General features: G+C 33.2%; 1 pseudogene; it reads left to right on the forward strand.

Annotated features, from left to right (window-relative positions):
• Positions 1-9417, forward strand: part of LOC139671433 (coiled-coil domain-containing protein 178-like) — a 46264-nt pseudogene extending 36847 nt beyond the window's left edge.
• The last annotated feature ends 627 nt before the right edge of the window (positions 9418-10044 follow it).

The raw sequence follows: 10044 nt of genomic DNA on the forward strand, positions 1-10044 counted from the left end.
CGCAACTACAGAAGATGTGTTAGAAGAATCCAAGGTGTATGAACTAGTCACAGCTTGATTTACAGTATAGACATTAATTTGATTGGAAAATGTATATTGCCTCATTCACCTTTATTTAAAATAATTAGAAAATAGTGAAATTATTTCAATGTCATAATTTTGTCATCAGTATAGGTGAATTGGATAATCATTGACATGTCCAGATGTTTAATGTTAGCTAAAATTGTTTCTGTAAGTCTTGTGTGTATTTTCCAAATCTCTTCCAAGTTTTTGTTACTTAATATACAAAGATTCACAATACTCTGAGGCCTTTCAATAGTGACATCAGTTTACCCTCATTTCAGCTTGGTGAGACACAAGGATTAAGAAAGCAAGTAGGAAAAATGTTGGAATGGACAGGCCATTTTTTCATCACATGCTATAATAAGATGTGGAAAAAAACCCCAAGATTTTAAAATATGTTTCTTTCCTGATTTTTTCTGTGCTTCCTACCATTATTAAATGCATGATTTTTCTGTTGTCAGTGTAGTTTGCTAGCTATTTGTGATTACTTCAAAAAACTTTTTTGTGTTTGAGTGAAAAAATTCCCTTGAATCACACTTTAGTAAAGTTAGAGAGCAAGAGAAAATGCGTGTTAAAATCAAAATAGAATGTAGATCCTAATGAAAAATAGCAAGCTGAAGAATTGGGAGGTTTTTTATAGATAATTTTGGAGTGGAGAAATGTAGAATATATACAGAATCTATAAAGGTTATAAATTTAAAATTAATTTGAAAACATAAATTTAAAACGTGATTTTAAAATTAAAAACTAAATCAGGCTTTTTCTAAAAGTTACATATTTTTTTCCTAAGCCTTGGATTCAATACAATACAATGCAAGTATATTTCAAAGTAGGTACTCAGAAAGTGCAAAAAATAAGTCTGAGTCTGTGACTAAGTGTTTCATGATGCACGGTACTTTATGATGTAGTTCTAGTTACATTCTCATCTACAAACTCCTTTTTTAATCTTTATATCTCATGGACTGAGCTTGTTGTGCCGGCTGTTTTGCTCAACAAACTCTGTATTTCCCTGCATATTTTTACTTCATGTAAGACAGACCTATTGAGTTATTCTGTATTTGCCTACTCATCCAATTCCTGTTTATCAAACTCCGGCTTCTGTATCTAATTTGGTATCTCTTCATGGCCCAGTTTTCCTGCCCAATGTCTGACTATTTTCCAGTCCTGCACAGAGGGCTTTTTTTCCTAATCCTTGTAATTTTGATATATTTTGTGCTGATCTGAGAAAGCTTCAGTAGTATTTATCTTGGTCTATTTTTGGCATAGGCTTTTTGCTTGTTATTTCTTCATGGTAAATGGACTATTTAGTGGAGTTTTTCCAAGTGGAGTTCTTTCAAATAGATAGATATATGTTCAAGCATGTACATGTGATGTAACACTGAGCACAGATTCTGTTTCTTAGCTGCACATGAAGGACCTGCATGTGCTCTTTAAGTTGCATATGTGGGCATAAGTGGGTGGCAGTTATCTTTCCTTCACTTGTTTTCAGCTGAAGTAGGCTAATGAGCCTCTTAAGTTTGCATGAGGCTATAATTTGCTTGTGTTCCTCTTTGACTTCTTGTTTTACTCCATTCTTCTCTCAGTTCCAGATTTTTGTCCTGATCTCATTTCAACAAAGTCTTCCTCCTCTCTGCTTTTGGGTGTCAGGTTTCAAAAGCCTATCTGTTGGAAATTGATTTAATCCTTGTGCCTTGATTGTATTTCCTTCCCATATCTAAAAAATCTTATTTTTTCATTGTTGACCCTCAACTGATGACTTCCCTCAAACTGATAAAATTGAAACTACATCTGATGTGTACCTGTGTCTACACAGGTAGAGCACTAAATGCTTCTGTTGCTTAGAAGAATCTGAAAACTGTAGCGTGTATTGCTCCTGTATGTTTAGAACTTGGAAAGTATACCAGCTTTTCTGCAATAGTTTCCCTTTGGCAAATTCTTAGTACGAGGACAAAAGTGTGTAAGTATAAGATGTAAAGAAATCTGTTTCTTGTATTTCTTTAAGGAAGTATGAGGGTTATATGGGAATTGCGATATTAGTATTTCTTCTGCAATTATTCTATTTAATTAACCAGCATCTAAATGTCTAAGATTCAAGGAAGTAAATTTTGTCTTATTTACTTAACAAAGCTATTTTAAATTCAGTCTAAATTTTTTTTAATGACAGTTGGCTTTTTCACACAGGATAACAAAACAGTTCAGTGATCAATCTGTTGAAGATACCTGGTGGTGATTATCCACTAAGTTGGATTTTAGAGAACCTGATGTAGTTTGTGAGAGTAACAATATTTCATACTGCTCAGTCAGAGTGATAAAAGTTACTTATCCTCTTTTAATATGTGCTTTGCATTTGTAATAGCGGTTGCTTGTTCCCAGCTCTATGTCTTATGTAAATGATGTGAGTATCCTTTGAAATCTGTATGTGTCATCTGTCAAGCTGAAACACATATACATTTTAATGCTATATTAAGTGCTATTCAGCCATCCTGTTTGCAAGAAGATAATTTACATTTCTGTATTTAGATCCAGACTGTATTTTAACCTGTCCAGGATTTGAACTAGCTAAGCTACTTTTGTTGCTTGTTTGAAATTCTAGAATTACTTTATTTTTTTGCCCTTATTTTCTGTAAAAGAGATAAGACCACTGCTGTACTGGAGTATTTGTAGCATATTCCCAATGCAGAATACTGTTTTATACAGTTTGCGTCTTTAGTCAGAGTATACATTTTTAAATTAAGTTTTAAATATTAAAGAGATTGTGTGCAATTTTTCTTAAACCAGTGTGCAACCTTTTAAGTACTACTAGCCTGAGGCAATCCCATCTGCAGTAAATTGTGTGATAAAATTTTTGTTGACAGCAGTGAGGACAATATTTCACTCCAGATACTAAATAGTTTTTCTTCTTTTCAATGCTTGCTGTTTTTAATCAAAATAATTTAGGAAATTAATTAATTAACTGTGGAATCAAATCAGAAATGTCTTGGACTCTAGCTTACGTAACTCCCAAATTTTGTAGATCAGGACAAGGGATGATGTCCTCAAATAATATTTTATTTAAAAAACCAAAAAACCAAACCAAAACAAAAGCAACAAAAAATCCAAGTATTTTTGATTGGCAAATGTCACAGATTGCAAAGATGGTTTTGTGTATCACAAGCAAAACAGTGCTTTTGAGATATTATACTGAATATTCTTAGGTCTCCAAAGATTTTATTGAAGTATTTGAAACTTACTTAGAAAAATGAAATTACATAAGTATTCTTGAAAAATTGAGACAGTTGGGAGCCTGTTCTCTTATTTGGATGATTACCTATCCAAGCAAAGAGGCAAATGAAAATTTTGCACCATGTATATTAATACATTTTAGTTGCATTTTGCATTGGAAATAAGCTCGATGAAAATGCTATTGAATGTGAAAATTACATTTGTAACTAGTTGTGCTTTTCTTGATAGGTGTGAAGAGGGTTGCTTTATTCTGAAAAAGAAGCTGGAATTAAGAGTGTGTGTTTAAGCCTTCATAAGGAAAAATTATAATGTATTTTTAAAGACAGAAATTTAACAAGTTGTGCTTACTGTGAACAGGCCATCTTTGTGTTGAGAATGAAGTTTGACTAAAGAGCATATGATTAAGCTTTCATAAAAAATATTTTTAATGTATTTTTAAAGATGGCAAAGAAGTTAACTTTGAAGCAGGAAAGAGAATCTTTGCTATTGGAAGTTATGGAGCTAATTAAGCAGCTCTAGGCTGATCATGAGGAGGGGGAAAAAGCTTTGGAGTTTAAGAAATAGTGAAGGAAAAAGCTTGGCATGAAAATTGATTGTATGTCACTTTGGAGGCTTCAGCAACTCCTTGCAGTCATGCAAAGTGCTATTGGTATTGAAGCTAAGAATACACATTATTTTCAGTCTGTTCACTACCAAGAGTAAAAATTATGATATCACTATACTTTTGTTTACTGTAATAAGAGTACAATATTTTCCTTCTGAATTTGGTATGCTTGGATAAATATCTGGGAAAAAAAAAAGAGAAAAAGGAAGTACTAGGGATTGTTCAGCATTGCTGGAGAAATAACATAAGTGTAAGGAAGACACTTAAGATGATAATAAGTACTCAATTTGGGACAAGAAATGAGAAGATGAGACATAATTATAAAACTATCTTTAAATTAAGGTATAGAATCAACCATAAATAAATCAATAATTTGTTTTGAGAAAAATTAAAACATGATAAATTTTAACAAAGTATTCAAATATTTCATAGAAACTGTTTGACATAACTATTGATAGGTATCCTTGAACTTCCAGATTCTGAGATTGTTGTGGTGAACAGGTGAACACAATAGAATTAAAGAATAAAAGGGAGAAAGAAGCTACTTAGTTTGCTGTTTGTGTTCTTGCTCATGGGTACTGTCTGAACCTAGGCTTATAGAAAATGGTTCAATTTGTTTTAGTAAGTTGCTGGATGTAAAATCACAGCTGTACTCTGTGCATTTTCTGGGGCACATCACCCTGAGATTTTTGACAAATATCTCACAATCCAGAGTGCGGCGACAGTGCAAGAACTTCCCATGACTGTGTTTACTAATGGGTGAACATGAAGTGAAGATCAGTGTATAATGGAGGCAAGACCGTCCCAAATGCTTCCTGCCCCTGCCCATGAAGCTGAAATGTCAAATAGTGCACATCCTTAACAACATATGAGAAAAATGTTTGTTTGTTTTAGCAAATGGCTAGCTCTTGACTTGGAAATTAGAAACCTGTGTTAAGGTACAGCAGTTTGTAGAGATTGCATCTTAAGGACAATTTATGAAGCCCTGAAAACAGGAGGAGATTGAATAAAGAATCAGAACTAAAAATCATTGACAGGATAGAAGATGATTTCAGGAGCAAATCCCATAGCAACTGAAAGGTCAGTTTTACAGAAGTAAAGGACTGCAATAGGAGAAGGTTGATACTATAATTTTTATTCTTCAGCACAGTGAGATGGGATTTGAGCTGCAGAGGTGTTACTTTTTACTATTTGATGTTCTTACCTATAGTGAATGCAGGTGCAAATCATCTTTCTGTGTTGCTATGCATTTCTATTGCTTTTACTTTACTGTTTAGCATTTCCTACAAACATCAAAAGTTTAGAATGGTAAAATATAATTACCATTTTTTCAGTTCTGTTAATATAATTAATTGTTGTGAGATTGCTTGCAAAAAGTGAATTTCTGAGCAATCCAAACTGCTTCAGCTCTGTGAGAATCATGCAGATACTTCAGCCTGCAAGGACACACACCTGCTGTTTGTCCAGTAGGCAATGGTTACTCCTTGCAAGTGTTTTCATGAGAACGTCTCAACTGCCTTCCTGATCTCTGGACATGGACCTCAAAACATCGGGATGAGGTAATACAAGCACTGGACTTGTGAGATATAGGCTTTTAACCAATTAGAAGTTCTAGGGTGTTGGGGTGAGACCTTTTTAGCCAATAAGATGTACCTCTAACCCTATATAAACTGTGTGCTGTGTGAAATAAAAGATCTTCACTATAAACTTCATAAGCTTGTTGGTGAAGTCCTTTCTCTCCGCGAAAGTTTGTTTACTTTAATTAATGATACAGTGTTCTTTTATTTTTATATTTTTAAGTGAAATAAAACAGCATGAAATTTGGCTGTGAAAATTTACCAATTTCTTCTCCCTTGATTTATCAGTGGGCTATGCCAGTATGATGTAATGTCCTTGGAGTGAATTTGTAATTTTCAGGATTATAACTTTTCATAGTGTTATCTGTAAGATAAAAAATATGCTAACATGGATTTGAGGATAAAGAGAAAAGACCCTCAGGGAGGTTATAATTATCCCTAATCTAACTATTAAAAACACAGGAGATTAATTAAGAGTTTGCATGACCCATTCAGAGTAGACACTAAATCCTTTTATTTCTTCAAACTTACCTTGATTTCCATCGCTCCTAGCTCCTGCTGCTTCTATGTCCTGTAGCACACTGAGGTAATTACAGTGATGTAACCTCTCCTCAGAAATTACCTTCTTTGTAGCAGAACAAAAATCCAATGTAGTCCACATTTTATTCATCTTAATGTTAGGCATCACTTTGCACAAAGTAGAAAAGTCACTTTCACGCAATGTCTTTCTAAATTTTAGTAGAAAATAATAATTTTGCAAATTTGTGATTTATGTCTTGTTAACATAGCAAAATTTATTGAGTGTTAAGGGACTTCACTGAATGTTCCACAACTTCTTTCAAAGTATTTTTTACATCAGTAAAATGTGCTTTTCTCTCTCATATTTATGGCCAAGTTTACTGCTCTTGAGATATTATCTGGGTTTTTTTCCCTGTCATCTGATAATCTTACTTTACTTTCACTAGTTTCATACCAATAAATTTGCCACCAGCTGCTGCAGAACACCATGTCTAACAAGAGGTTTTTTTCTAAGCAAGATAAAATATATGTTGTTATTCAGCAACCAATGGTCTAGTCACATATTTTCTTGCAAACACCCATAGGAAATTTATGCTAAAGTCAGAAAAGTAAATGCAACAAACTGAATTAAGGCTGACACACTTCTGTGTGGCAACACGAATGTGTTTTGTTGTTTGGATTTGTTTGGTTTTGGTTTTTGTTTGTTTTTTTGTTTTGTTTTTTTTTGTTTGTTTGTTTGTTTGTTTGTTTGTTTTTTTATTGGCTTTGAGTTTGTGTCCTTAGTTTAGCTTTCTTTAAACCACGTTTGGTTCAGGAAATGTCCCTGAACGGAAAACAGTTTTTGTATTAAAAGGATGTGGAATCTATATTTGCCCTGTTCTTCTTCTGCATCAACATATGTCATACATCAACATAGCTGGAGGCTAGGAAGCTTGGTAGAGCTGTTCTTGTGTCTTAATAGATATGCCTTAAGGCTAAATGTTTTCATTTCCTTCAGGAACCAAACCCGTGCCTGGCTTTACATACTAGGATAATTAAGTATGGGTTTATAAAACAGTTCAAATCCTAATGCAATATTTGGTGATTTTTTTTTTTTTGGTTTTCACAATAGTTTACAGTCTTAGTACTACGATAACATATTTCCTAATCTCACTGGGTATTTATGGTGTCATTCTGATACTCATATTTTGTTGTGCTAATTCTCTTTTTAACGGAATATGAAATGTGTGTTCAAGGTACCTTGGAGCTACGATTGTAAAACTGTCAGCTGCCACAGGTAAAAACCCAAATATTTAAGAAACAGCCAAGAGAGAGATTCGGGAGGATATATACTTCATGAAGAAACACAGCCCTCTGCTGGAAGAAAAGCTGAATGTTGAGCATGAAGCTGTGAAGGATGCGTTACTGGTGTATTAAAAGGTAAATACAAACCATATGAAGATGTTTCTTTTAGAGCCTTTCCACTACACGTGTGCATACCCTTTCAGAGAACAGTAGTCTTTTGGAAGTACCAAAGTCTGTTCTAAGTTTTGTAGGCAAAGACTGTGGACTCTGTGCCTGTACCACTATGTACAGGCCCTCAATGCAGACAGAAGGATAATGCTGATGGCCTTGAATAAATGTCTCTTAAGCATACATGGAAAGTAATTCTAAATTTGTAAGTTGACTTAGTGTAAGCTTTTTCACAGGAAAGGTAGAAGGCACATATCTAATATTTGCATAGATTCTGCTCACATTTCTCACAGACATCTGTGTTTCAGAATATGGAGATGTCAGAAGCTGTCAAAAAAATCTTGTAACATTCAACCATTCCTAGATGCTGATGTACATTTTTCCTAATTTATTTATGGTATTTGTTGATTGTAATATCGATAATAATATAGTCTTTTTGATAATAAATGCCTTATGTGGATAATGCCAGACTAAATAATCAAAGTGGAGCAAATTTTCATCTAGTTTAAACTGATTTTTTAAAACTTGGGGGATACTGTGTTCCTTCAAGTTCAGATGTTAGTAAATAATTATTGTTTTCTATATATTTTCTGTAAACCAAATTTAAAATATGTCTCTTTTTTAAAGGTACTTACAGTTTAAAATGGCTTATTTTTCTGTAGGTGATTCATAATATTGTTTCTTTTGTTTTATTTTAAATTCATATTTGGAAGGCTTCACAGTCATGTTAAAATATTTCTAAAATGAAGAAGTTAGTTGCCTATTACACAAACATGAGAATTATCATGAATTAGGTCTGACTTAGGAAACAGTTCACAGTTCTACCAGTGCTATGAGATATATTTGAAATACTAATTAAATATCAAGTTGGTAATGTTTTTGGTTTTGTTTTAATTTTATATCCTTTTTTCTTGTTCATGCCTTAAAATATATTGTATGCAGTTAAAATATTAAGATGTACTAAAATGCAACATAGAAAGTAGACTTCAAATATTTTTTTCTAAAGACTATTTTGAATAATTTTTTTTCAAAGCAGTTTTTTTCTGTCTTTGAAAAAAGTGACATTACGTATCATAAGAAGATAGACTTGGTGTTCCTGCATTTATATGTATTTATATATGTATTTATTTATATATTTACTTTCAACAGAAATACTAATTGTCAAGTAAATTACTTGTGGCCTTTATTGTGTTCTAATTTGTGTACTGTTTGCTACTCAGGTTTGGGGGTTTTGTCCCTCGGCCTTAAAAAAAGCAGCTGGTACTTAGTTTTCTTTGCAATTAAAACAACTATTTAATTTTGAATCTCTAGTTTTTAATATCCAAAAAACTAGTATAAGTAGGGAAGGGATAGATTACAGCAAATATTTTATATCATGTTATTTTTTTATATTTGTAGTATTTTAAAAACCAGAGGCAACAAACATGCAGGTCTCTATCTGAGAGTTGTTACAAACTGAGTATCTCAATACTATTTATACTGCTGAAAATTGTGGTCATTTTCTGCATTTTCTCAGGCTCCTTTACAGAGGTGACTGACAGACTTGCAGAGTCTCTGTGAGATGTTTCAGTGATGATTTTGTCAGAATACTGGGTGAAAACTCAGTTACTTCTTTGCACATTATTTCTTTCTTTCTGCTCCAGAGGTCACTATCTTCCCATGAAAGTAGCCACCTTTTCAAAATAACTTCAAAGTTTTGTAACAGAATGAAAACTCTCTTGCTAGCATTTTATTATGCAATTTTACGACACATTCTGTTGTCTTTTGCTGGGACTTAATGTTTAAGCATCAATTTTTAAACTACCAAGAAACAGTCAAATCCTGAATTTATATTTTATTTTAAATGTTATATAAGATTATTATATAACATCTTTTATAAAACTTGTTTCATTTTCTTAGACATCGAAAATATACAGTGATGTTTATTGTGAACTTATGGAAATACAATAGGCAATGAAAAAATTGACCCACAGACTATGAAGTAGAGCTACAGTAAGAATAACACACCACTAATGGACAGGTATTGTCTCCTTTCTGTCGCTGAATATACAAAGAGTCAGCACCAAGAATAACTATACCAAAGAACAAGAATACCAAGTACTTTTATATTTGGTAGGAGGTTGCATTCAACTTTGCTGCATGTGCCTATGGCTCGTTGCCATGTTTATTTGGCAAAGAAGCACATAACACAGTGGCTCTTTTTCATCTGACATGAGGAAAACTTACAGGCATAATTGAAAGACATCAGTATATTTTCAGAATAACCTGAGTGGTTGTAGCAGATATTTCTCTACCACAACCATGTCACAGCAAGTATCAGGTATTTCAAAAACTCTGCATGGTAATTTTGGAATATGCAAATTCCATAGTAAATCACGAAATTTAATCCATCTTATTCACTCAGAACTACCAGGATTTGGTAGGAATTTATATGCTGGTTTCATAAGTCAAGTTGTGCTATGCACTGCCTGTGTTGGGTCAGCATGCACTGTTCTGACATTCCAGAAAGTTAATGTTATAAAGTGCCTCATATTCAGCAATGGCTGAAAACCTGTCCTGCTCACTGATGCTGCATTCAAGGCAGTAAGACTAATGCTAATGGTTGAG

This window comes from Pithys albifrons, chromosome 4, assembly GCF_047495875.1.
Source record: "Pithys albifrons albifrons isolate INPA30051 chromosome 4, PitAlb_v1, whole genome shotgun sequence".
Classification (NCBI taxonomy): domain Eukaryota; kingdom Metazoa; phylum Chordata; class Aves; order Passeriformes; family Thamnophilidae; genus Pithys; species Pithys albifrons.